This window comes from Arachis hypogaea, chromosome 1 (assembly GCF_003086295.3).
Source record: "Arachis hypogaea cultivar Tifrunner chromosome 1, arahy.Tifrunner.gnm2.J5K5, whole genome shotgun sequence".
NCBI lineage: Eukaryota > Viridiplantae > Streptophyta > Magnoliopsida > Fabales > Fabaceae > Arachis > Arachis hypogaea.
The window spans coordinates 59,344,390-59,352,150 of record NC_092036.1 but is presented as its reverse complement, the minus strand read 5'-3'; the positions used below and the strand labels follow the sequence as shown (position 1 = coordinate 59,352,150).

The 7,761-nt window shown below is 37.5% G+C and overlaps 1 pseudogene; it reads right to left on the bottom strand.

The window, feature by feature from the left end:
• Positions 1-2,599: 2,599 nt before the first annotated feature.
• LOC112729513 (cysteine-rich receptor-like protein kinase 2) overlaps positions 2,600-7,761 on the bottom strand; it is a 33,826-nt pseudogene continuing 28,664 nt past the window's right edge.

The following is a 7,761-nucleotide window of genomic DNA, read 5'->3' as shown; positions in this document are numbered from 1 at the left end:
TGATGCCACAAATGTGTTTCCTATTCTCCTATGAAAAGGAAACACAGAGAAAAGCGTAGCCTATTCCTAGAATAGGCTACGCTTTTCAAATGTAGTCTAAAAAAGTGTGGCTGAATGGGTGTTTTTCTTATAGTGTCTTATCATCCAATCATGCCAACTCATCCTCTTCAATCACTTCCAATTCATTCTAATCTCAACTCGAAGCAAGTGGAGTGAACTACTGCATCCACTCGGGGAGCTCAAACGCATATCGATTAATTTTCAATCACAATTCATCATAATCATTATCGCCCTCAATAATATGTCGACATCTGAAGTATTCATAGATATACATATACACATAATTCCCGTCATCATCATCTCATTGCTATAACATTAACTTATCATTAATATAAATTTTCCACTCCACAATCTCCCTCTATATTAATTCAACCTATTCGATGTGCTCGCACTCATTTCAAAGCCTAAAAACTAGCTAGGAATCGGACCTTAATTGGGGCTTATGAGGTTCAAAGTGGATTGGCTAGACTAAAACAGATAAAAATACATTTTTCGAAAAATGGGGTGGTCGTGCGTATGCATACCTCATGTGTACGCATGATTTCACTTTTGCACGTACGCATGGTACTCACACAGTACTCGCAAGAAATTTTTTAAATTCTGGAATGGCCATCATGCGTACGCATGACCTCAAAATTTTGCAACTTCTGCAGGATTCGGTTTTGAAACTAGATTTTCAAATGTTTATAACGTTTTCGTTAAAAATTATTTTTGGTCGGTTCTTCGAATGTCATAAAATAGACAAACTCAATTTTTATTTAAAATAAATTTTATAGAATTTAGAGATCCGAGGGCCAAGTTATGGCCGTTGAATTTTGTTAACAATCCGTTTTTACCCAAAAATTTTTGCATAACAATTTTTGCCAATTCCAGTTCCAATTCATTTCAAAACCATTCCAATACCACTTCTAAGCTCCCTCAACATACATTTATCAATTCTCTACCCTTTGTAATCATTTAACACCCATTTAATCAATTTCTTAAGACAACCTCAACATACACACTCATACAAACAAAAATCACAACCAATCATTCTCAAATATCTCATTTTCATACAACATTTCATACTATATACCTCAACTTAACACATAGGAGATTCCTCACCCTATCACGGCCTCCGGCCCAATTCCACATCCATCACCATTATAAAAATCAAATCACATTTTATTTTGACACAATTTCAATCATGCCAACATATATTACAATGTCCAATTAAACAACTAGTCAACTACACATAACACTTCTCAATTCATCCCAAAACTCATTATTACCATTCTCAATTTCCTACTAAAATGCATCAACAAACACAATACTCATAGTAACCATTATTCAAGAATATCAATAATCGAATTCCATTCAACCTATCCTAGGGGCAAGTAACCTAAGTTTTCACATAACTTTACATAATACCTACTCGAAATTATAACCCGTACCTTAATATTGCAATTTCAAGCTTTCAAACTTTTTTTTCTAAAGTTCTACCGAGCCAAACTTCTTATTATTCAATTTAAAACTATATTATATAATTTGATATAATATCAAAATTAGGGCTTATATAAATAGATGAATCAAGAGAAAAAAATAACTCCTTACCTTTATCCACTAAAATTAGTGATAAAAATCACCAAAAACATAAGTTAAAGAACTCCTATAATATCAAAATTACCAAAATTTTTGATCACCCAAACTTAAAACGTGAATTCAGATTCAAATGAGACATTGTAGCTCGGATTTCGAATTTCTTATCAAACTTAAACGGTGTTCAGTTTGCTTTTTAAGGTAGGATCCACTTCCTTTGTATTATGACAGGCATGTAAATGATAGGCACCTTAAAACATAGAAAGAGTTTTTGGTATGCCATTATCTTTAATGGAATTTCAATTTTTTAAGTATGGACAAGTAGTAGGTTGTGTTATTTTTAGTGCCCTGTAAAATTACCCATGCTCGACAGCGCCTATGATGTTGGGGAATGTAGTCACATGCAGGTAGTGGGACGGAAAGCGGAGGTGGAGATGGTTGTCATGGTGTCAAGGGATGATGAACAGCAGGTAGGCAGAATGATAATACCCCCGGAGATTTTGAATGAATGGAGTACCGATTTTTTGAATTCTGAAACGGCAACGACAACAATCAAGGGATTTAAAGGAAAAACGGCTGATGGTGTAAGATTGCTACCTAGTATTGCGGAAGAAGATTCAGGTCGAACCTTATCTTGGGAATATGGAAGTGATTGTAGGGCTCCTGGGGCTGAGATCAGTAGTATGTACAGGGAAAGTACAACTGCGAGTGGGGCGCAGTGCGAATTGAATGACGTAGTAGGGTGCGGTGATGAATCCGGTGGGTCGAGTGTGGGCAGGGACGTAGCGTATTGATGGTGGCTTGGAGATGGCGAGGTTGAGAGGGGAGGTATCGTCTGGGTTGGTGGGTCCTCTTGAGCTCGTCGACATGTAGAAGGGGAAACGGGGTTGTGATTTGGCAGGGGAGGGGATAAGGACAGGTTGCGGTCCGTACAAAAAATGTTCGAAAAGGGTTCGACCGGTTAAAGGACCAAATGGTTTGGAAGGCCAAGGTTTGGCAATAATAGTGGAGGTAAAGGAGGATGGTGCAAGGGGGAGCCAGAGGACCTGAGGGATGCAACACTGGATGCTGATAGTGATACCAACACAGAAGAGTCTAAAAATAAACATGAGAATGACATGCAAGAGAACAGGAAGGCTTGGGACCTGGCAGTTGAATCTGGAGCAGTTCAGTACAACGAGGAAGATGATATTATGGCCGTACTGCAGGCACAGAATGAGGCAATAGCCCAGAAGAAAAGGCAATCAAAGCAAAAGGAGAAAGCTAGAAGAAGTCACCCAAAAAATCGGAGTAAGGTGTGTATACCTGGTTTTAAATGATTTTTAGCTCTTGGAATGTTAGGGGGTTGGCAAGAGTTGGAAAACTGAGTATGATGAAAACCTTTAGGCAAAATTTTAATATACATATGCTAGGCCTGGTAGAAACTAAAAGAGAGGTAGTAACTAAATTTGATGTTGTGCAACTGTGGGAAAATGATGCGGTAGGATGGGAGTATGTCGGGGCGGAAGGTGTTTCAGGTGGTCTATTGTTGATGTGGAATGAAATGGTTTTTAAGATATGCAACTGTTATAAAGGAGATAGATGGTTGTGCGTGGAGGGGGAGCTGATCAATCGTAGTTTTCGTTGTGCTATTTGTTTAGTGTATGGTGCGCCCACTAGGAATGAAAAGCTGGTTGTGTGAGAAGAGCTGAGCTTTTTATCTGGGTTATGTCAAGTACCTTTTTGCTTTATGGGAGACTTTAATGAGGTCGTTAAAGTGGAAGAGCAAAAAAGGGCTACTACTTTGACGGGGTCGGCAGCAGACTTTACATCTTGGATTCAGGATATGGAACTAGTGGACTTAGACTTATCTGACCGCCTGTTTACCTGGTTTAGGGGCCAATATTGTAGCCGCATTGATAGAATGTTGGTTACTTTGGAATGGCTAGAAGAGTTTCCGATACAAGGCTACGAGGTGGTCCAAGAGAGTTATCAGATCATTGCTCAGTGGTGAGGGAAGCTACAAGGGTCGGAAGGGGGCCGAGACCTTTCCGAAGTCTTGATTCATGGTTCACTCATGAAGGGTTCTTGAGGATGGTAAAGGAGGAGTGGAGAAGCCTAGGGGAGGTGCGGTTCCTGGACAAGTTAAAGGCCATGACGATTCCTTTGGGCAGATGGGATAGAGAGAATTTTGGGTCTATGGACATGATGATTAAAAAGTTTGAGGAGGAGATCAAGAAAGTAGACGATATGGTCAGTAATGGAGTGCATGATGGAACCTTGGAAGCAAGAAGGAAGGCACTAGTCAGCTTTTGTAAGAAGTGGTATATCATGAAGGAGGTACATTGGAAGTAGATGTCAAGATCTAGGCATGCAAAAGAGATGGACAAAATACTCGGTACTTTCATAATTTAGCCTCAGCTTGAAGGAAGAACAACCGGATTGATGCTTTAATGATTCATGGAAGAGTAGTGAGGAATCAAGCCAGGATTAAGGTAGATGTATATAAGAGATTTCTACAAGGACTTGTACCAACAGGAGGTGTCACCTAACGTAGGCTTTCGAGATGGGTTAGTAATGCAGATAGATGTGGAAGAGGCAACAGAACTGGAGTTAATGCCATCTGTTGAAGAGATAAAGGAGGCAGTATGGGATTGCGAATAAAAAAAAGCACCAGGAAGTGACGGATATAATATGAATTTCATCAAGAAGTGTTGGGAAGAAGTTGGGCAGGTGTTTACTGGAGCAGTCTTGGATTTTTTTCGGTCTTCTAGGTTACCTAGAGATTCGAATATCACTTGGGTGGCGCTGGCGCCGAAGTTTGTTGGGGCTAAAGAAATAAAAGACCTCAGGCCGATTAGTATGGTGGGTTGTGTGTATAAGGTCATATCTAAGGTATTGGTTCGGAGAATGAGGATGGTCATGCCAGGGTTAGTAGGAGAGACACAGAGTGCGTTTGTGAAGGGCAGAAAAATTCATGATGGGGGCATTGATAGCCTATGAGACCGTGTAGTGGCTGAAGGCTAGGAAGAAGAGTGCCGCGATTATTAAACTTGATTTTCAAAAGGCATACGACTGGGTTAAATGGAGCTTTGTGGATATTGTTTTGCAGAAGATGGGCTTCGGCCATATATGGAGGGGGTGGATTAAGGAGTATGTATGCTCTGCGTCTATGTCGGTTTTGATAAATGGGTCCCCCACTAAGCCTTTCAAGATGGAAAGGGGACTACGACAAGGAGACCTTTTATCACCGTTTCTGTTTGTGTTAGTTGTTGATGTGCTACATAGGATGATTAGGGAGGCAGTGAGGAATGGCCGCATCTATCTACTTTTGGTTGGAAGAGATAACATTGATCTGTTGCACTTACAGTTTGCATATGATACCATTCTCTTCTGTCCTACTGAGGAAGAGACTATCAGGAACTACAAGCGATTGTTACGTTGTTTTGAGTTGATGTCGGGGTTGAGTATCAATTTTGAGAAGTCTAGCTTCATTTCGGTTAACAATGATCGGCATTGGTCGCGTAAGATGTGTCAGTTGTTGGGATGCAAGGAGGATTCTCTACCAGTCCGATATCTTGGCATTTCTCTTGGAACAAACCCAAGGCTTGTGAAGACTTGGAAACCGGTGATTGATAAGGTGGAAGACAAGTTAAGTCTGTGGAAAGTAAAGATTCTAAACAAAGTGGGTAAGCTGGTTCTTATTAAGTCTGTTCTGAATAGTTTGCCTATCTACAAGGCCTATACAAGATGCCGAAGGCGGTAGCGGAGAAGTTGATCTCACTCCAAAGGCGCTTCTTGTGTAGTAAAGAGAGTGGGAGAAATGGGATACCACTAGTAAAATGGGAAGTGGTGATCGCTCCAAAAAAAGGCAGCTGGTATGGGAATTGGAGACGCAGTAATTCGGAATACAATTTTGCTTTTTAAGTGGTGGTGGAGGTTCTCGAAAGAGGATTGTCCCCTGTGGAAGAAAGTCGTCTGCTCCTGTAATAACTTGAATCCGAATGAGATGCTGTATGGTCAGCCTGTACCTACAAAGGGGGGTCCTTGGAAGGATATTTGCCAGTTACAAATCAGTGAGCCACATGTGAGAAAAAAAATGATCAGGGGTTTGTATATGGATGTAGGGAATGGCAGAACAGTACGGTTTTGGGAGGATATCTGGTTACCTCACGGTGTTCTTAAAGAGTTGTTTCCAAGGATTTTCTCGGTCTCAAACCTCAAAGGTTCTGTTATTGGGGATTGCGGGTTTTGGGATGTGCTAGAGTGGATATGGAATTTTCAATGGAGGAGAAAGCTTTTTCAGTGGGAGTTGGCACTAGTAAACCAACTCCATCAGGTTTTACAGTCTATTCAGCTAACATCTGAGAGGGAGGACAGAGTGGTCTGGAAATTTGATAGATCTGGTATTTATTCAACTAACTCATTTGTGTAGGTGTTGCAGGAAGTGGTTCTCCCGGAGGAAATAACAAGCTATAGCTTCACAAGTGCAATTTGGAAGGGTTTCGTTCCACCAAGGATCGAGTTATTCTCTTGGTCTATGTTGGTGGGGAGGGTGAATACTAAGGACAGACTGTGTAGACTAGGTGTAATTAACCCAAATGATCGTACATGTGTCTTATGTGGTAAGTCTGTGGAGTCTGCTTTTTATTTGTTTGCTGGTTGTGAGATTTCCTGGCAGGTGTGGTGTGCTTGGCTATTCGCTCTTGGAAGGAAATAGACCATGCCTGGTACACTCAAACAACACTTTGAAAGCTGGACGAATACTGCAGCAAGAAGAGGTGAAAAGAGGAGGTGGGTGATTGACTTCTTTGCTGTTATCTGGACAGTTTGGCTAGAACGGAATGATAGAATCTTTAGGAATCAAAGTTCATGTGTGGTGGATATTATTAGTAGATCCTTCTTGCTCTCCAATGAGTGAAGTGGTGGTGAACCCTATGGTTGTTGATGGAGATCATTAGAGGTTATCATGACTAGAGTTGTCAAGTTATTTTTTATTATTTTATATGCTCCACCTTATTGTGTTAAGTTTTGTCTTTAAAAAAAAAAAAAAAAACCATCTAATGAGTTTAAAAAGTCAAAAATAGACAGCCAATAACATTTGTTCATGATAGCTATAGTTGCAACATGAACTGATTGATCATACATTAGCTTGCGGTGATAGAAACAGTAAATAAACCACGTAGTAAAACTTTCATTTGTTTGTTTTTATTTTAAATTGGTTCTCCGTTATTTTTAGATTCCCCATTCAACTACGCCAAGAAAAAAAAAAAAAAAAACCAAGCCAATAATACTCTGCTTCTAAGTATACTATACTTAAACGCTATATTTGAAAATATTATTCTATATTAATTATATAAAATAGTATAATTACATATTTTTAATAAAAAATTCACTATGTTATATTTTTAATTAAATATATTTTTTTATATATATAATAACAAAATTTTGTATACACATATTGTTATCAATTCTTTTGGTTCATTCTAATTGGTATAATATGTATAAACACTAGAGCGATTTTTTTAATGAAAATAAAATTAATTTTTTTAATTCTAATGTACAATAACAAAAATATAATCTATTATCTATATATTCTTAAAATTAGATTTTGTTATTTAATGATAAAGCTCTCATGATATGTTTTTAAAATTTTTCCAATTTATTCTTTTAATTATTAAATCAAATCAATTATAATAAATAAATTATACAATTAATTGATTTCATATATCACACTAATTGATTTAATAATTCATATATACCAAATTAAATTTCAGTCAATTAATTATAAAGCTGACATAGTTTCTTCTTGATTTTTCAATTTATTTATTTTATTTTATTGATTAAACTAAATCAGTTATAATTAATTAGAACTAATAATTTATTATTATATCAATTGTTTGATTATTTGAGATGGAATTATGATATGGTATACGTAACAATTTTTTTTTCCTAATTCCTTTTAGCCTGACTTAGTGAATCTAATTATCTTAAGATGTTATTATTAATCTAAGCCACTAATAAGTTTATTCCATGGAAATAATAATCATTTGTCACTTTATTTTATAAGATATTAATTTATTATTTTTTATTTAGATAAAAATTTTTCATTTTTTAATTTGTATATTTACGTTTATGCATATT